The following is a 21,463-nucleotide window of genomic DNA, read 5'->3' on the forward strand; positions in this document are numbered from 1 at the left end:
GTGAGTAGGGAGCAAAGCTGGACCAGAGTATTTAAAACAGGCAATTCATTAATAGCATGAATGTGTTTCCCATTTTATGTGCGTGTTTGTGGGCAGAACAGTTTGCAGCCTCATGCAGTGCTGTGTTGGTTTCAGGCCTGCACCGATGACATCAGCGCTCAGGCAGGAAGGAACTTTAACAACCAACACTGAAAACCACACCCAACCCCCACTCTCTATAGGCCCTCTCCCATCTCCTTGACAAAAAGACCCCAACACACCAAATGTTTTTTTTTGTTGTTGCAGGAAATCTCTCCCGTTGGCTTTTTACGACCACCACAATGGCAGAGGGGTGTTTCAGAGAGCAACAAGTTTGAGGTCATTGTCCGGCTTCAAAGGCGGGGCTGTCTTTATGATGCAGACACAGACAGACACCAGAGGGTCTGGGCTCTAGGTCCGGGGGGAGGGGGTTGTCGTGGCTACAGTCGTCATGGGGTCAGAGATGGGGGAAAGTTTCACTCCTCACATTAACATTGACCCTGAGCAAACAGTAGCCTCTACCTTGGACCCGTGTTAAAGGCAGCTGCTATTTCACAACTTCATGACACCTCACATTTCTGAGGTGAACGTTTGAAAGAAAACAAACCAGGACAAAATGCAATTTGCAATACAACATTAGGAACATTTATAATCATGATATTGGCAGCTCTTTTTTTATGTTCTGGAGGCTGTGGGAATTTCCAGGGGTGGTCTGGAGATCTGTGCTGTGTTTTTCCCAAGTAAAACATACTTCAAGAGACCAGATAATGGGGCTCACTCGGAAATGTGGGTCTGAGCAGAACTGGGCTACATGCTTGCCAAACACAAACTTGCCAAACGCACCCACGCACAAACACACCCATATACAGTACACCCCAAGTAGACACACACAAACAAGCACAAACCTGCAGACGCATAAATTCACACACACTTTGTTCTGAAAGTCATCAGAATTCTCCCCAAACAGATTCAGTGCTTCAAATTAGGCTGCTTGCAGGTCTGGAGCCCCAGTGGAGCGTGGAACATTAATAATGGGGCCGGACATGGGCCTTATCACCAGCTCACCAGCTCTGCAACCTTAATTAGCTCATAAATGCTTAGCAAGTCCTGTGAAATAACACCGCAGGGACAGGCAAAGCTGCACTCACAACACACAAATGTGCATGAACACACACACCTCCCAAAAACAACTTTCAGCACTAGTAATGGGCTTTTAGTACTCCAGTTGAGGAGTTCAGAGCAAAGATACTTTGAGTTATGAGACTAATTGAGAATTCTAAATAGAAAGAATAGGATATTATACTTCAATGTAACAAATGCATCAAGTGTGAGAATATGAGCTGCTCGGTGTGGCAAATGAGAGTGGAATTGCTTTAGTGAGAAGGAGAGGGATTGGGGTTGTAACTTGTGTGCGCATGCATCTGCATGTTTGACCGTGTGTACTCGGCCCCGTTTTGTGTGTGAGAGAACTCGGCCCCTGGACCCTCTCATGTTTGATGGACAGGCAGTCTTCCCCCGAGTGTGTAGAGGAGTGTGGTGAGCTCAGACACATTCTAATTATCCTCAGCCTCACACCAGTACTTAACACGCTCACATACACACTGACCTTTACACTGCACCCACGGGCCTCTCTTCTCCCTCGTTTTGTTTCACTCACTCTCCATCTCTCTTCTCTACGTTTATTTATCTAGGCAAGTCAGTTAAGAATAAATTCTTATTTACAATGACGCACTACTAACTGCCTTGTTCAGGGGCGGTTCAGTTCGGTTACTGGCCCAACGCTCTAACCACTAGGCTCCCTGCCGTCCCAAACACAGATATAGTCTCTTTCTCTTTCCCTCTCCTGTACTCCGACTCCCCTCCCCTCTCTCCCTTACTGTGTCGTCTCTCTCCGACCCTATTTCTCCTTCTCAACTGAAACATAGCCGACATCAACCATACATACTGGATGCATCTTCTCTGATGAAAACCCAGCCGGTATTTAATGGGGATCTGCCACTCTGTGTAGAGTAGCAGCATGTTGGGCTGCAGAAAGAAAGGTTCATGTGTGTAATAGTGGGAAGATGGGAACCTTCCCCTGCATTCCACCCCTCTGTCCTAACCACACCAGCCCAGGATTTGGGAAAACAATTAGTAGGAGACACGGATCACAGACTGCTGGAAATGGCCCCATGAAACCATTTTCTCTGTCCCTGAAGAGGAAGAGCTGGGAAATGGAGAGCAAGAGATAGAGAATTATACAGAGGGAGGGAGCGGGCTATGGCTGCTGAGTTCACCAGGCTGGAGCTTGTTTTGTGTTGCTCTGAGTCAAAAGCACATACTGTCTACCCCCATCGCCACCAGAACCATCACTACAACAACTCCTATCACCACCATCACTACTACAACCCCCATCACGATAAGGCAGGTCATAGCCTGGTTCTGCTTGGCCTCAGCTGGGCTACATGGGGAGGGACTAGGCTACTATGGACATGAACATTCCCTACAGTCACTGGAACAAAATATTAGGGCTGAGAATTGCCAGGGATCTCACGATACAATATTATCACGATACTTAGGTGCTGATACAATATGTATAGCTATTGTCATGATTCTACTTGTATTGTGATTTGATGTTCCAAACATATGAATCACTATATGTCTGCTCCAGAGAGACAAGAAAGACTAGTTTTGATCACTCAGGGAAAGTGCCCGAAAACACAGGTAAAGTGTTTGGCACAGGTAAAGTGTTTGGCACAGGTAAAGTGTTTGGCACAGGTAAATCTGACTAGTTTTTCATCAAAGCTAGCTACAGTCGCAAATATATATTTTTTAATATGAATATATATATATATATATTTTACAAACCAATACCTGAAGTCAAATATCAAAAAAATATCGTCCACAAATAATATTGAGATATGTACAGTGCCTCCAGAAAGGATCTCATTTACATAAACATTCACTACCCGAGTCAATACTTTGTATAAGCACCTTTGGCAGCGATTACAGCTGTGAGCCTTATGGGTAAGTCTCTAAGAGTGATTACAGCTGTGAGCCTTATGGGTAAGTCTCTAAGAGTGATTACAGCTGTGAGCCTTATGGGTAAGTCTCTAAGAGTGATTACAGCTGTGAGCCTTATGGGTAAGTCTCTAAGAGTGATTATAGCTGTGAGCCTTATGGGTAAGTCTCTAAGAGTGATTACAGCTGTGAGCCTTATGGGTAAGTCTCTAAGAGTGATTACAGCTGTGAGGGTAAGTCCTTGATTACAGCTGTAAGTCTCTAAGAGTGGTTACAGCTGTGAGCCTTATGGGTAAGTCTCTAAGAGTGGTTACAGCTCTGAGCCTTATGGGTAAGTCTCTAAGAGTGATTACAGCTGTGAGCCTTATGGGTAAGTCTCTAAGAGTGATTACAGCTGTGAGCTTTATGGGTAAGTCTCTAAGAGTGATTACAGCTGTGAGCCTTATGGGTAAGTCTCTAAGAGTGATTACAGCTGTGAGCCTTATGGGTAAGTCTATGAGTGATTACAGTGGTGAGCCTTATGGGTAAGTCTCTAAGAGTGATTACAGCTGTGAGCCTTATGGGTAAGTCTATGAGTGATTACAGTGGTGAGCCTTATGGGTAAGTCTATGAGTGATTACAGTGGTGAGCCTTATGGGTCATTTAGAAATGAGGTCATTCCTCAGCAGGAACAAACTCATATCCAGGGGCCCTACAGGGAACAGAAGGCCTATGGGAATGCTTTACGCATGTAATGTATGCGTGTTGACAAATATATGCAAAGGTTGGTCAGCATTCCGGGCGGGGACCTTTTTATACCCTGAGCCCCTGTCATACATGCCTTTGAGGGGTGAGTTGGCATGGTGGTTTGGGGTTTGAGGAGGTGGCGGGGTCAGAGAGACCCTGAATCAAGTGCCAGCTGGCCATGTAGGGGTGGGCACGGCCCGGACTGCCAGAAACATATGGTCTTTACATCAAATGGCACACTGGGAAAACTCTGACGGCATGCATACGCCGACATTGCAACCGCCACACCACCGGATGTAGGACACACACACGTATACGTTACTGTATACACACAAGCACACACACATTATCCGTGTCCTACTTTTCAGCAAACGTTTCTTCTCTCCACTTTTCCACTGGGATGAATTCGCCTCGGCCCACACAGTCATACCGCACACCTAAACTCTCCTCCCTCTCTACACAACCCCTGTGCTGTACAAACAGTTCCTCTGACTCTCCTCCCTCTCTACACAACCCCTATAATGTACAAACAGTTCCTCTGACTCTCCTCTCTACACAACCCCTATAATGTACAAACAGTTCCTCTGACTCCCCTCCCTCTCTACACAACCCCTATAATGTACAAACAGTTCCTCCGACTCCCCTCCCTCTCTACACAACCCCTATAATGTACAAACAGTTCCTCTGACTCTCCTCCCTCTCTACACAACCCCTATAATGTACAAACAGTTCCTCTGACTCTCCTCCCTCTCTACACAACCCCTATAATGTACAAACAGTTCCTCTGACTCCTCTCCCTCTCTACACAACCCCTATAATGTACAAACAGTTCCTCTGACTCTCCTCCCTCTCTACACAACCCCTATAATGTACAAACAGTTCCTCTGACTCTCCTCCCTCTCTACACAACCCCTATAATGTACAAACAGTTCCTCTGACTCTCCTCCCTCTCTACACAACCCCTATAATGTACAAACAGTTCCTCTGACTCTCCTCCCTCTCTACACAACCCCTATAATGTACAAACAGTTCCTCTGACTCCTCTCCCTCTCTACACAACCCCTATAATGTACAAACAGTTCCTCTGACTCTCCTCCCTCTCTACACAACCCCTATAATGTACAAACAGTTCCTCTGACTCTCCCCCCTCTCTACACAACCCCTATAATGTACAAACAGTTCCTCTGACTCTCCTCCCTCTCTACACAACCCCTATAATGTACAAACAGTTCCTCTGACTCCCCTCCCTCTCTACACAACCCCTATAATGTACAAACAGTTCCTCTGACTCCCCTCCCTCTCTACACAACCCCTATAATGTACAAACAGTTCCCCTCCCTGACTCCCAAACAGTTCCTCTGACTCTCCTCTCTACACAACCCCTATAATGTACAAACAGTTCCTCTGACTCCCCTCCCTCTCTACACAACCCCTATAATGTACAAACAGTTCCTCTGACTCCCCTCCCTCTCTACACAACCCCTATAATGTACAAACAGTTCCTCTGACTCCCCTCCCTCTCTACACAACCCCTATAATGTACAAACAGTTCCTCTGACTCTCCCCCCTCTCTACACAACCCCTATAATGTACAAACAGTTCCTCTGACTCTCTCCCCCTCTACACAACCCCTATAATGTACAAACAGTTCCTCTGACTCCTCTCCCTCTCTACACAACCCCTATAATGTACAAACAGTTCCTCTGACTCCCCTCCCTCTCTACACAACCCCTATAATGTAAAAAAAACAGTTCCCCTGACTCCCCTCCCTCTCTACACAACCCCTATAATGTACAAACAGTTCCTCTGACTCTCCTCTCTACACAACCCCTATAATGTACAAACAGTTCCTCTGACTCCTCTCCCTCTCTACACAACCCCTATAATGTACAAACAGTTCCTCTGACTCCTCTCCCTCTCTACACAACCCCTATAATGTACAAACAGTTCCTCTGACTCCCCTCCCTCTCTACACAACCCCTATAATGTACAAACAGTTCCCTGACTCTCCTCCCTCTCTACACAACCCCTATAATGTACAAACAGTTCCTCTGACTCCCCTCCCTCTCTACACAACCCCTATAATGTACAAACAGTTCCTCTGACTCTCCTCTCTACACAACCCCTATAATGTACAAACAGTTCCCCTGACTCCCCCCTCTCTACACAACCCCTGTAATGTACAAACAGTTCCTCTGACTCTCCTCTCTACACAACCCCTATAATGTACAAACAGTTCCTCTGACTCTCCTCTCTACACAACCCCTGTAATGTACAAACAGTTCCTCTGACTCAAACATGTTCAGGCTTTCTATGGAATAGAATATGCCATTAGGTCAAAGGCAAGGCTACAACAACAGGAAGGAAAAATATGCTTTCTGTCAATCAAGTGACACATGCAGGCGGAGAGACCGAATTCAGGCAGCCACACAAACACAAAGACATACCTCCTGTAGCTACCCGTCTTCCTACGAGGCAGAGGGCCATGTCTCCCATCGCATCATCGCCGCATTGGCATCGTGACCCAGGTCCAGATAGACCACTTAATAATCACACCCCCCCACCACACTCTCCCTGGCCCAAACCATACTGATTGACACTGGTTTATGAATTCACAGGAGGGCTGTTTTTCTGGAGCTCGTTGTCACAGCCACACCTCAGGTGCAGGATAAAGTTTTGCTTTGGCTGCTCTGTGTGAGGTTCTCATGCTTTTCTCTCTTATAAAACACAGCCAACTCTGTCACTTGATCTTTCGTCGCCTTCTTAGCTAACGTCCGGTCTCTTCTCGATTTTCTCTCACCCATACACACTGTGGTCATTTCACAGTCATCTTACTAAAATGCCCTACTAAATCGTTTTTTTTTGCACACTGAAGATCCACTGATTATAAATCTTGACAACTAACAGAATAACATCTCAGTGAGAAAGTGACAACAAGCCACAAAAGACCATCCGTTGTTTACTCCAGAGAAGGATTAACATGTGTTCTATTCAATCACTCCGTGTGAGGAAAACCACACTGCCTTCTACATTTACAGCCCTGTCACACTGAACAATGGCCTAAACGAAGTAAGCCACCCTGCCAGGCCCGGGTAGGGATCACATTGTATGTGTGGAGAGAATCAGAGAAGACTTGATGTAGATGAGAGCTCTGTGTGTGTGTGTGTGTGTGTGTGTGTGTGTGTGTGTGTGTGTGTGTGTGTGTGTGTGTGTGTGTGTGTGTGTGTGTGTGTGTGTGTGTGTGTGTGTGTGTGTGTGTTTTTCTCCATGGCGTGATAGAGCGAGGCCTGCTCTGTGCCAAGGCTGCGGTTTTCTCCAGACAGAGAGAGACAAGCACAGATACTTCATTAAGGCCTCATTTATCACCCACGGGACAGCTTGGCAGCGCTCCCTCCATCGTTGTCCCTCTCTCTCTCTATCTCTCTCTCTCTCTCTCTCGCTCCCTCTCTCTCATACCTACAGTAACTCCTTTCTCCCCTTTAATGTAGTCACTTCTCTCCACATCTCTCTCCCATCACCATTCCTCTGTCTGTTTCTCTATGCATCTCCCGGCCCCCACACTGTTCCTCCTCTCTGTTAGCCCAATAATCCTAAACCCGTTAGGCTGTGTGAACTCCAGCCCTCCTCCTGCTCTTCCTCCTCCTGCTGCTCTTCCTCCTCCTGCGCTCCGTGTCAGTGGGTGCCCTCTGCACACCTCATCGGTCCTTTGTGAGCATCGCGTGCCAAATGGGAAAACTGAGGAGTCAATGGTGCGTGTTCAGTGTGTGTGTGTGTGTGTGTGTGTGTGTGTGTGGGGGTTGGAAGCCTGATGGTGGCATAATTGGCACCTGGTGATGTCCACAGCCTCATGGGACCTATGGGTGACACGTGGCAGAGGGGTGGGTGGCAAAGTGAGCGTCAACAGCACCATGCTTCCCTGGATCTCCTGTGAGTGTCTATATACCTTCTGGCAGGGGTAGGCAACTATATAGATCCAGCCACGGGCCGATTTTTGGCAGAGTGAATGGTCGGTGACGGAAAATAATTAGTACACTGCAAATTGACCAGAACTAAGCCCAAAAATACAGTACATTGTATTTGAAAATAACTATAATTTCATACCTTCATTACATTGAGACACAATCACATATTTTTATTTGTGGGAATACTTGGAAACAGACTTCCTAAATACATTTTTGGGGGGCTGAAATCCTGGTGAATACACAGTCTTTTTTTAAACCAAAAACTAACCCCCTCCCCAGAAAATCAATATTTTTTTTTACTTAACTTTTGGGGGCCTACATTTAAAAAAAAAATAATGTTTTTAATATATATTTTTAAAACTTGCGGGCCCCCTGTTGCCGACCCCTGCCCTATGGCACACTGAAGCCATCTGCAATGCAGTCAGATTACAGAGGCCTGGGTGGCTGCAGAGCCCCAAGTCCCGCCTCCATATAGACCAACCATCTCATAAAAACCCTGCCACCCACCCACACCTTTACCCCACCCTGTCCTCCCAAGAACCCTGGCTGTAAACTTTAGGACCACAGGGGTGGCGACCACCACTACCTACATCACATATGGATGGCATTGTCCAATTAAGGCTCAGTTTGCCCACGGCCGCAGTAAATGAACATCATTAGTACCTCTGGTCCTGTATTTAATTTAGGGAAGCTTGACATTATAAACAGGAGATAAAAGGAGAACTTATAACAACTGCAACAAGCCCTCCACACGTCACCATAGAGACAGAGGAAACATCCCAGGAGCCCTAGCAGCAGAGTTAAATGCCCAGGGTTTGCTACTCCACAGAGCTGTCATAAAATGTGCTGTGGCTGATAGCACTTTGACCTTCTGGTAAAGAAGCAAGCCCCATTTAACATGGCATCTGAATTCATGGCACGCCGTCGTCCTCCCTCCTCTCGACATAGTTCAACAGTGCTCTGACCCACTGCCCTTTGGCATGTGGTGTGTGCTGTAGTAACATTTCAGACAGCCATGTCTGATGAGTGTTAATGTTAGACAGCAAAGACAATTGGGAGACAATGAACCGAACTCCTTTACATTGTCTGAAGACAGAAAATAGAACTCTTTTATGCAGAATGAAACAGAGCGGCTCTCTATCCGACACCGATCACAGTGACAGTTATTTTGTCAACACGGCCGGCATCTCCACGGCTCTAGCTAGCTCACAACCACCATGTCCCAGGCCAGGTACACACCATGCCTTTGGGATTGATTGGAAACTGACATCTGACACGACAGAATTAACACATGACCCGGGACTCATTTGCCCACAGTTCACTGCTAAATAAGGCCTGCCAGTCTGACAAACGAGCACCCGTCATCCAGCCATTCCAGGCTGTAGGCCTATCTGTGTGGAATTAAGAGAGAGAAACAGGAAACGCAGATGCTGGAAATATTCTAGAAGCAGAATAACCAACCGCCAAACTTTCAATCGCCTGAACTTTCCAGTGTTAACTGGTAAGTTTTAGAAGTGGTGGTCCCTAGTATTTTATTCCCAAAGCAAACATGCATGAAAAACAAGGAAATGACGATTGGGAGTTAAACGCAATTAACAGAGCTCTATGGCTCAGCTGTGTGTCTCATCTTTTCATTAACTCTCGAAGAGAGATCTGAGGCTGCTCGTTCTCACCAATGAAACTCCAATACAGCCTTTCATGTTGTCTAATGAACCCACGGTGAGGAGGCAAGCCCTAGTCAAATTAACGCTTCACAAACCACTTTCACTACAATGTAAAGAGATGGCTAACGGAGACAGCGAAAGCTCTGCATCATCTGAGGCTTCTTTAATGACTGATTATCTACCATATAGATCAGAGAGAGAGAGAGAGAGAGAGAGAGAGAGGAGGAGGGAGGGGGAATGTGTTTGTTCGTATGTGTGCCTGCCTGCCTGCCTGCCTGCATATGTGTGCGTATTGCAGCCTATCGAGGAGACAAATAACTCAAAAGAATGATGTGACCATCCTCTGTAGAAAAGGCAGCACTGGCAGAATTCGTTTCAGTCTCTGCTCTGTCAGCACAAATACACATGTTTAGACAACAAGGTAGAAATAGAGGGGGTGAAGGTCTTGAGTTATGAGCCAACCAACCAATTTTACATTCCTCTAGGAGGAAAAAAAATCTGGTATGACTATTTTATATGATAAGAAAGCCCTCAGCAGAGAAAGCCCTATTGTATTGTCATTGGAGCTACTTGCATTTGACATGATTTCCATCGGATTTTATGATAATGTGTTTAATTCTATGAAACCTAATCTGGTTTAGCGAGTAAACAATCTGAAAATGAGAGGATGGTGAGTTGTGGGCAGAGTGGAGGGAACAGAGGAATGTGTTCTGGTTAGATCCATGACAGAGAGATGACATGGGACTGGGACTGTGTTGAGTGTTGAAGAGCAGACAGGGGTGGTTTGGCTGGCAAATAGAGGGTCTCTTTCTCCCTCTCTCCCACTTTTCATTCTGTACCTCCACTCCTTTCCCCTCAGTATGCCCTCATCATTTCATCTGTTATTTTCCATTTTTTTTCCATCCCTCTCTCTGTAACTCTCATTCACGAACACTTCCTCTCCCACCCCATACTCCCCCACACTATCTTTATATTTATCTCTCCCTCACTCTCCTCTCTAACCCTCTCCCACCCCCCCTCTCTCGAGTGGGGAAGGAAGCCCTTGTGTTTGACAGTCAGGAGCTGAGAGCAATCACCTCCCTGGCCTATCAGATGGCAGGCTGGTTAGTCAGCCAGCTCTCTTAGTTCCCTGGCAGACTCAAGAGTGGTGGGAGTGTTGAGACAAATATTGGAGACAAAGATACTGTTGACTTACCGCACAAAGAAAATCTAATCAAAATCTGTTAGACATGTGTAATATAAGCCTACTAAATGTCATTCAGATGCCATTGTTTAAAAAACAACAAAATCGTTTCTAACGGCTTGAATAAACTTGTTCATGTTGATATTGGCGACCACGGTTCCCTATCCCTACCCAGTTGCCACGCTTCCCTACCCAGTTACCACGCTTCCCTACCCAGTTACCACGCTTCCCTACCCAGTTACCACGCTTCCCTACCCAGTTACCACGCTTCCCTACCCAGTTACCACGCTTCCCTACCCAGTTACCACGCTTCCCTACCCAGTTGCCACGCTTCCCTACCCAGTTGCCACGCTTCCCTACCCAGTTGCCACGCTTCCCTACCCAGTTGCCACGCTTCCCTATCCCTACCCAGTTACATTTACATTTACATTACATTTAAGTCATTTAGCAGACGCTCTTATCCAGAGCGACTTACAAATTGGTGCATTCACCTTATGACATCCAGTGGAACAGCCACTTTACAATAGTGCATCTACATATTTTAAGGGGGGGGTGAGAAGGATTACTTTATCCTATCCTAGGTATTCCTTAAAGAGGTGGGGTTTCAGGTGTCTCCGGAAGGTGGTGATTGATTCCGCTGTCCTGGCGTCGTGAGGGAGTTTGTTCCACCATTGGGGAGCCAGAGCAGCGAACAGTTTTGACTGGGCTGAGCGGGAACTGTACTTCCTCAGTGGTAGGGAGGCGAGCAGGCCAGAGGTGGATGAACGCAGTGCCCTTATTTGGGTGTAGGGCCTGATCAGAGCCTGGAGGTACTGAGGTGCTGTTCCCCTCACAGCTCCGTAGGCAAGCACCATGGTCTTGTAGCGGATGCGAGCTTCAACTGGAAGCCAGTGGAGAGAGTGGAGGAGCGGGGTGACGTGAGAGAACTTGGGAAGGTTGAACACCAGACGGGCTGCGGCGTTCTGGATGAGTTGTAGGGGTTTAATGGCACAGGCAGGGAGCCCAGCCAACAGCGAGTTGCAGTAATCCAGACGGGAGATGACAAGTGCCTGGATTAGGACCTGTGCCGCTTCCTGTGTGAGGCAGGGTCGTACTCTGCGGATGTTGTAGAGCATGAACCTACAGGAACGGGCCACCGCCTTGATGTTAGTTGAGAACGACAGGGTGTTGTCCAGGATCACGCCAAGGTTCTTAGCGCTCTGGGAGGAGGACACAATGGAGTTGTCAACCGTGATGGCGAGATCATGGAACGGGCAGTCCTTCCCCGGGAGGAAGAGCAGCTCCGTCTTGCCGAAGTTCAGCTTGAGGTGGTGATCCGTCATCCACACTGATATGTCTGCCAGACATGCAGAGATGCGATTCGCCACCTGGTCATCAGAAGGGGGAAAGGAGAAGATTAATTGTGTGTCGTCTGCATAGCAATGATAGGAGAGACCATGTGAGGTTATGACAGAGCCAAGTGACTTGGTGTATAGCGAGAATAGGAGAGGGCCTAGAACAGAGCCCTGGGGGACACCAGTGGTGAGAGCGCATGGTGAGGAGACAGATTCTCGCCACGCCACCTGGTAGGAGCGACCTGTCAGGTAGGACGCAATCCAAGCGTGGGCCACGCCGGAGATGCCCAACTCGGAGAGGGTGGAGAGGAGGATCTGATGGTTCACAGTATCGAAGGCAGCCGATAGGTCTAGAAGGATGAGAGCAGAGGAGAGAGAGTTAGCTTTAGCGGTGCGGAGCGCCTCCGTGATACAGAGAAGAGCAGTCTCAGTTGAATGACTAGTCTTGAAACCTGACTGATTTGGATCAAGAAGGTCATTCTGAGAGAGATAGCGGGAGAGCTGACCAAGGACGGCACGTTCAAGAGTTTTGGAGAGAAAAGAAAGAAGGGATACTGGTCTGTAGTTGTTGACATCGGAGGGATCGAGTGTAGGTTTTTTCAGAAGGGGTGCAACTCTCGCTCTCTTGAAGACGGAAGGGACGTAGCCAGTGGTCAGGGATAAGTTGATGAGCGAGGTGAGGTAAGGGAGAAGGTCTCCGGAAATGGTCTGGAGAAGAGAGGAGGGGATAGGGTCAAGCGGGCAGGTTGTTGGGCGGCCGGCCGTCACAAGACGCGAGATTTCATCTGGAGAGAGAGGGGAGAAAGAGGTCAGAGCACAGGGTAGGGCTCTGTGAGCAGAACCAATGGTGTCGTTTGACTTAGCAAACGAGGATCGGATGTCGTCGACCTTCTTTTCAAAATGGTTGACGAAGTCATCTGCAGAGAGGGAGGAGGGGGGGGAGGGGGAGGAGGATTCAGGAGGGAGGAGAAGGTGGCAAAGAGCTTCCTAGGGTTAGAGGTTACCACGCTTCCCTATCCCTACCCAGTTACCACGCTTCCCTACACCTACCCAGTTGCCACGCTTCCCTACCCCTACCCAGTTGCCACGCTTCCCTACCCAGTTGCCACGCTTCCCTACCCAGTTGCCACGCTTCCCTACCCAGTTGCCACGCTTCCCTACCCAGTTGCCACACTTCCCTACCCAGTTGCCACACTTCCCTACCCAGTTACCACGCTTCCCTACCCCTACCCAGTTACCACGCTACCCTACCCAGTTGCCACGCTTCCCTACCCAGTTGCCACACTTCCCTACCCAGTTAACACGCCCTCCCAGTTACCCCTACCCAGCTACCACACTTCCTATCCCTACCCAGTTAACACGCTTCCCTACCCCTACCCAGTTACCACGCTTCCCTACCCCTTCCCAGTTACCACGCTTCCCTATCCCTACCCAGTTACCACGCTGCCCTACCCAGTTACCACGCTGCCCTACCCAGTTACCACGCTGCCCTACCCAGTTACCACACTGCCCTACCCAGTTACCACGCTTCCCTACCCAGCTACCACACTTCCCTATCCCTACCCAGTTACCACGCTTCCCTACCCAGTTACCACGCTTCCCTACCCAGTTACCACACTTCCCTATCCCTACCCAGTTACCACACTTCCCTATCCCTACCCAGTTACCACACTTCCCTATCCCTACCCAGTTACCACACTTCCCTATCCCTACCCAGTTACCACACTTCCCTATCCCTACCCAGTTACCACACTTCCCTATCCCTACCCAGTTACCACACGTCCCTATCCCTACCCAGTTACAAGTTGTAGGCTTACGCTGTGATTTCACCCCAAAGGCAGTCTGCATAGAGCTCACTGAGGGGTTTGGTTGCATATCAACGTCACTCATGTCTTTCTTGTTCCAACTCGTCAGTGGACAGTTGACTGGCATGATGTGGTTATGTTGTTTTACTAGGACAGGAAGAGCTACAATAGTAAAACAAGCTGGAGATGGATGATTGGCAACATTAAACCAGTGTTAGAGATTACATTTGATTAGCGATGAAATCTCCCCACTGGTGTGGCTCGTTGCGAGCTGTGTCCAGGACATTGATCGGTTCACAGCGTTAGAGGAGGAAATGGGGTTGGCAGCAGTAGGGGGGGGGGCGAACCCCACGCCCACTCACTCTCTAAATCAATAGGCACACTCACTGCCTGGGGATCCACTCAACACACCCCATCCATCCAGCCCATTGTCTTTCACTCTCCCTCTCCTTTCATTTTCACCTCCTCTGGGCTCAGCAGATCCCTTGCTCCTTATCCTTCTGAGAGTATTGTATTGAAAGGAGGCTATTTGTTCTGGGTCTGTGTGGATGGATGCAGGGGACAGTCAGCACTAGCCTTCAGTATATGGCGCATAAAGGTTTAAATGGCTTGCGGGACCCGAAAATATGATTTATTTTCCAAGATCTCTATTGATATACATGTAATTTTCCCTACAAAGATGACCTGTTTTCTGTGCCTGGTTTAACCACTGGCTCGAAATGTCAACGCAGAGGCCATTTTGGGCACTGAGTTGCTTTGGTGCAGGTATATAGAAACTGTGGCACAGAAAGAAAGAGGAGTGTTCAGGAAGCCACAACCGATTCTTTTCCCTACTAGGCCAGGGCCAGCCACTCAGACCCGGGTGCCTTAAACAAAGCGTGCAGCACGTCTATTGTGGAATGTACCTTGCGATTTATAGACACACTCACACGGCTAACAAAGACAGCAGACCCAGCAGTGTACCGCTCAGATATAAACTGGACTTTAACTTGTCATATCTGACATGATTTTTGACACATTACACCAACAGCTTTAGGTATAGATGCCTAGACTCCCCTAATATGCACAACCAACTACACACACACACACACACACACACACACACACACACACACACACACACACACACACACACACACACACACACACACACCCACATAGCTGAGAGACAATAGGCTGTTCCCTGTCCCTGCCGTAGCCCAATATAAGTGGAGTTAAAAATAAAGTGGAAGGCATGTCGCACAGCTGTGAGATGCAGGGAGATGCGTGCTGTCAGTCCACTTAAATTCACAACAGCTGAGATGACAGGAGACTGCCTCTACACTGCCTTTTCCCTTCTCTCACTCTCTTTCCTTTTATTTTTCTCTCTCTCTCACTCTTTTCTCCCTTCCCAATGTTTCTCTTTTTCCCTCCTCCTCTTTTAATCCCCCATCGCACCCTCTCTAAACAAGAAGCCACCCACTCCCAACATCCTACTTGGCAGACTCTACAGAGCAGTGCAAAAGCAACGGGAGGACATGGTTCCAAAGATGTTTAAATCACAAAATGTCATAAGCTACCATACTACAGTGTAGCACACGCGCGCACACAAGAAAGCAGAATCCTACAAATTGTCATGACAAGGCTTATAGACACAGAAATCAATTGAACGTAAATATTCTAAATCAACTTAAAGAAACACAAGTTGTGTCAAAACTAGCCTAAAGAAACACAAGGCAGTCAATCGCTGAAGCTGAAAGATTTTAATCAAATAGAGAGAAAATACCTCATTCATGACAGAAGCTACCAAACTAACATGACTGTATCCAGGCAGAGATCCCATGGCTGTCAGTCAGTTGGTGTGTTAAATGGCATGTTTGCTATGAATATGTAAAAGTTACTCACCACTTCCCCTCCGGCTGGCTGAGCAAGGACTGGGGAACACACGGTCAAACAACAGAGCCTCTCAGAGGATAATCATTGCAGCACCATAACCAGAAGAAAACACTTTCAACGTCTCTGTAATTGAAAAAGTCTGTTCCTTTCTCAGATGACCAGGAGACGAGGGAGAGAGACGGACATGGAGATGATAGCATCGAGTGTGTTGCTGAGCTGAAGACTTCTCTAGACTGCAGCTGGTGACACAACCATATGGATGTGTGTAGTAAGTGTGAGAGAGAGGAGAGAGAGAGCTGCCCACCAGAGGAATGTGATAGGGGCTGATCACCAATTTAAGATCTGAGCAGGCAGCCTCTGTAGCCAGAACTCCCCTAAACACCCCAAACACTTCTAACCACACCCCTTACCTCCCCTAAAGGTGTGAGTCACCAGCTCTAAGCCTACCACAGCTTAGCAACTAGACCCTGACTCATTAGCTTGGAGGTTAGTTTGAGCACCAAAGTGAAGAGCAAGGGAAAATAGTCATCGTCAACATGATGTGAAATCTAAATGGACAACGGTTGAAGGTTAACTTCAAGTTGCACTGTGGTATGTTAGTCTTCTACAGTCTATCCTCCGCTGACTGAAACACTGGAGAAGCAAGCAGCGTAAAGAAAGAGGGTACTGCCGGCATCCTTTCACTGTAGTCTCTCTCGACTTCCAAACATCCCCCTGAACTGACCTGGATGGAAACATCTGCTATAGTACTTTCTGTAGAGACAGATCTGATGTGATGTGCAGCTAGTAGTTGTCCACTGATTTACCTGCAGAGAGTTACAGACATATAAATCAATACAGATGGAGTGTGGCCTCAACTCACCATAGGCTCCTCCTAGCCAAACCTAAACCTCTTCTCTCTCCAAACTGCCCCCCTCTTCAGTCACCCCCCCCTCCCCATGCCAATCACATACCCATAAATAGAGGAACAGGACCTGTAGGGCGTGGGAGTACAGGTTAGAGCAGAGCCATCTATCACCAGAGTGCCAGAGTGAGGTTTCTGGACCCGTCAGTAGTGTGCTGTGGGTAGAATATGATCTGTTGTACAGCAGCGCTCTACACTGTACAACTACTGTTCCACAGGCAGCAGGATACTCTGATTCATTCCCATAAATCCATATGGATTCCTGTGGTGGAAGACAACAAGGAATCACGCCAGGAGAGCAACACATTATACCTGACAATGAGTGCCAGTGTTCTCTTTCTGACCATCACACACGCACAAACACACACACACACAAACAAAGAGTACAATGCCAACATTCTCCAGTGGCACACGTCTCCCTCCTAACATTAGCCCAGTAGCAGGCATTGAGCCACACTCACACTGAAGAATATCTCAGATGTTGCTACTTTTTGCTACTATGGAGAGCCGCCTCCTAAAGTGGATAATAATTTATGTATGATACAGAGGAATAGCGAATGCCCAAAACATGTTGAGATCGCTAGTAAAGCATACATTTGGAAAAAAACACTAAACGATGTGTTGATGTCTTAACCGATGTTCATATTGAAAAGTCTAAAGATGTGTTGATGATCCTGTACGTGGTCATGTAGAGGAAAGTATGCCCTCTGATTGGCGAAGTGGAAGTTTCACCATATTGCTTATACCAATCAAATCCTGTCAGATCTCCACGAGTGCATAAGGCGTAGGGTTTAGAGGTCCTTTGGGATTGGGCCAATGTGACTCTCCCCTACTCCACCCCATCCCTCCACCCCCCAGCCTACGGAGAGGTTAACTAGTCTGCCCCCCAGGACTAAATGAAGTGATCAATCAATCCCACAGTCCCACTGAGAGAGGGGAACCTGGGCCAACAGCACACACAGAGTGACAGAGGTGTGTTTTTATCACAACCAGTTCTGAGCTGCTCCTCTCTCCTATCATGAACCATCTCCCTTATAAGGACACTTGAAAAAATACTTTATTTATTATAACATTCAAAAATAAACAGTAATGAAAGTTAATCAAATTTCACAGGCTACTAATCAAGAGTCTTTGAAATAAACAGACATAATGCTGCTTTGGCAACATGGCAAAGGTCATCAATGGTGACCGAGGAAATGTAGAACTGGTACAGGATGGTTAGTTGCCTACATATCTGAATAAATGTTCTCTTCTCAGCAAGAGAGACTGTCAAGTAATCTTTCCACTCCACAAAGTATTGTGTCATGGAGAAAATTGTCTTATACATATAGAGTCATCATGATCAAACACGCTGCATCTCTCTCTCGCTGGAAATATGCTTTCTTCTATGACTCTGAAGCCATTAGAGGACCGCTGGCAGGCAGAGTGAGGAAGAAAGGAATCCTGATTTAGTGATGAAAAATGTTTTCATCTGACATGGTACTTCTCAAGAGAGTATCAAAAGAACCCCAATGCTTCAGCCAATGAGCAAGAGTCTAGACAGAGGCTGTAGTAGAGTATTAGGAGGACTCATATAGAGCAGCACCCTGTCTGAGACTAGTATCCTGATGCAGAGCCCAACCACAACAAGGGTGCAGCTGAGGATGGGAGCTCTGATGCAGGCTATCCACACTGGGCTTATTATGGAATGGGTAAGGGGGATACCTAGTCAGCTGTACGAGAATGCCGTCAACTGAAATGTGTCTTCCGCATTTAACCCAAGCCCTCTGAATCAGAGAGGTGCGGGGGGCTGCCTTAATCGACATCCAAGTCTTCAGCCCCCGGGGAACAGTGGGTTAACTGCCTTGCTCAGGTGCAGAATGACAGATTTTTACCTTATCAGCTCGGGCTCTGACGGTCAAGCCACTGGTACATGACTGCCATGCCTTTGGATAAAAGCGTCTGCTAAATGGCATATATTATTATTATTATTATATACATTGCCATGCCTAGGTTTCCCCTTTCAGACCCCAGATGGGAGGATAGGCTTGCGTAGACTACAGGCTGACCCTCAGCCAATATGAGGAGAGAGAGAAAGAGAGAAGGGGATGTGAAGAAAGAAGAGGAAAAAGAGTTGGGAAAGAGAGAGAGACCACTCCCCTAATCTCTGCACTGGCCTGGCAGCAAGCCTTTTGGCAGGCCCTCAGGTATCCATGGCGTCTGGGTAATACTGGGGGTGGAAAGGGGGGGGATCCAAAATGACAGATGAGGAGAGAGCAAGGTTAAACCAACACTGAAACTTTGGAACGAGTTTCATGCAATCCACACAGTGATAGATAGAGCGAGACAGAAAGAGAAAGCGCAACAAATACACAGAAACAGAGAAAAGAGAGAGAAACAAAGTCAAAATCTTCTCATGCTTTGTCGATTTAAAAAAATGTCATGGGGGCCTGCTATACAAATTGATGGGAAAGTGGTGTTGGTGGAAAATATACATGATCAAATCCATGAATACAAACAACAAATGTGCGGTTAAAATAGGCAAAAAAACACAGACATTTCTTTCCACAGGGCCGGGGGGGGGGGGTGAGACAGGGATGCAGCTTAAGCCCCACCCTCTTAAACATACAAATCGACGAATTGGCGAGGGGACTAAAATGGTCTGCAGAACCCGGCCTCACCCTACTAGAGGGCCTACAGCAGCACCTAGAACTTCTTCACAGATTCAGTCAGACCTGGGCCTTGATAGTACAAACTAATGTCATCTCAAAAAAGGTCCAGTTGCCAGGACCACAAATACAAATTCCACCTAGACACTGTTGCCGTAGAGCACACAAAAAACTAAACATCAGCGCCACAGGTAACTTACCCCGTAGCACTCACTTCTGTCATCATGAAGTGCTTTTGGAGACTAGCCAAGGACCATATCGCCTCTTCCTTACCTGACACCCTAGACCCACTTCAATTTGCTTTACCGCCCCAATAGATCCACAGACCATGCAATCGCCATCGCGCTGCACACTGACTTATCCCATCTGGACAAGAGGAATACCTAAGTAAGAACGCTGTTCATTGACTATAGCTCAGCATTAAACACCATAGTACCCTCCAAGCACATCAATAAGCTTGAGGCCCGGGGGCTGAACTCCGCCCTGTGCAACAGGGTCCTGGAATTCCTGACAGGCCGCCCCAGGTTGTGAATGTAGGAGACAACACCTCCACTTCGCTGATCCTCAACATTGGGGCCCCACAAAGATGTGTGCTCAGCCCCCTCCTGTACTCCCTGTTCACCCATGACTGCTTGGCCACGCACATCTCCAACTCAATTATCAAGTTTGCAGATGACAACAGTAGTAGGCCTGACTACCAACAATGACATGACAGCCTACAGGAAGGAGGTGAGGGCTCTGGAAATGTGATGCCAGGAAAATAACCTCTCACCCAACAATAACAAAACAAAAGAGATGATCGTGGACTTCAGGAAAGAGCAGAGGGTGCACCCCCCTATCTACAGTGCTTGCGAAAGTATTCGGCCCCCTTGAACTTTGCAACCTTTTGCCACATTTCAGGCTTCAAACATAAAGATATAAAACTGTATTTTTTTGTGAAGAATCAACAACAAGTGGGACACAATCATGAAGTGGAACGACATTTATTGGATATTTCTAACTTTTTTAACAAATCAAAAACTGAAAAATGCACCTGCACTGTGATAGTCTCAGAGGTCCGTTAAAAGCGCAGAGAGCATCATGAAGAACAAGGAACACACCAGGCAGGTCCGAGATACTGTTGTGAAGAAGTTTAAAGCCGGATTTGGATACAAAAAGATTTCCCAAGCTTTAAACATCCCAAGGAGCACTGTGCAAGCGATAATATTGAAATGGAAGGAGTATCAGACCACTGCAAATCTACCAAGACCTGGCCGTCCCTCTAAACTTTCAGCTCATACAAGGAGAAGACTGATCAGAGATGCAGCCAAGAGGCCCATGATCACTCTGGATGAACTGCAGAGATCTACAGCTGAGGTGGGAGACTCTGTCCATAGGACAACAATCAGTCGTATATTGCACAAATCTGGCCTTTATGGAAGAGTGGCAAGAAGAAAGCCATTTCTTAAAGATATCCATAAAAAGTGTCGTTTAAAGTTTGCCACAAGCCACCTGGGAGACACACCAAACATGTGGAAGAAGGTGCTCTGATCAGATGAAACGAAAATTGAACTTTTTGGCAACAATGTGAAATGTTATGTTTGGCGTAAAAGCAACACAGCTCATCACCCTGAACACACTATCCCCACTGTCAAACATGGTGGTGGCAGCATCATGGTTTGGGCCTGCTTTTCTTCAGCGGGGACAGGGAAGATGGTTAAAATTGATGGGAAGATGGATGGAGCCAAATACAGGACCATTCTGGAAGAAAACCTGATGGAGTCTGCAAAAGACCTGAGACTGGGACGGAGATTTATCTTCCAACAAGACAATGATCCAAAACATAAAGCAAAATCTACAATGGAATGGTTCAAAAATACACATATCCAGGTGTTAGAATGGCCAAGCCAAAGTCCAGACCTGAATCCAATCGAGAATCTGTGGAAAGAACTGAAAACTGCTGTTCACAAATGCTCTCCATCCAACCTCACTGAGCTCGAGCTGTTTTGCAATGAGGAATGGGAAAAAATGTCAGTCTCTCGATGTGCAAAACTGATAGAGACATACCCCAAGCGACTTACAGCTGTAATCGCAGCAAAAGGTGGCGCTACAAAGTATTAACTTAAGGGGGCTGAATAATTTTGCACGCCCAATTTTTCAGTTTTTGATTAGTTAAAAAAGTTAGAAATATCCAATAAATGTCGTTCCACTTCATGATTGTGTCCTGCTTGTTGTTGATTCTTCACAAAAAAAAATCAGTTTTATATCTTTATGTTTGAAGCCTGAAATGTGGCAAATGGTCGCAAAGTTCAAGGGGACTGAATACTTTCGCAAGGAACTGTAGCTACATGTTTAAAATGGTTGG

At 47.1% G+C, this 21,463-nt stretch overlaps 1 protein-coding gene across 3 annotated transcripts in view; it reads right to left on the reverse strand.

Annotated features, from left to right (window-relative positions):
- The window catches only part of LOC124031422 (prickle-like protein 2), a 112,640-nt gene that overhangs the window by 40,128 nt on the left and 51,049 nt on the right, over positions 1-21,463 (reverse strand). The window contains exon 1 of one of the 3 annotated variants that reach the window (XM_046342645.1): positions 15,577-15,868. The exons of the other annotated variants lie outside the window; for them this stretch is intronic. The gene's annotated coding sequence lies outside the window, so the exon portion shown is untranslated. Of the gene's footprint in view, positions 1-15,576; positions 15,869-21,463 lie in introns of those variants that run through there. 3 annotated transcript variants of the gene reach the window in all.

Source organism: Oncorhynchus gorbuscha, linkage group LG03, assembly GCF_021184085.1.
Source record: "Oncorhynchus gorbuscha isolate QuinsamMale2020 ecotype Even-year linkage group LG03, OgorEven_v1.0, whole genome shotgun sequence".
Lineage (NCBI taxonomy): Eukaryota > Metazoa > Chordata > Actinopteri > Salmoniformes > Salmonidae > Oncorhynchus > Oncorhynchus gorbuscha.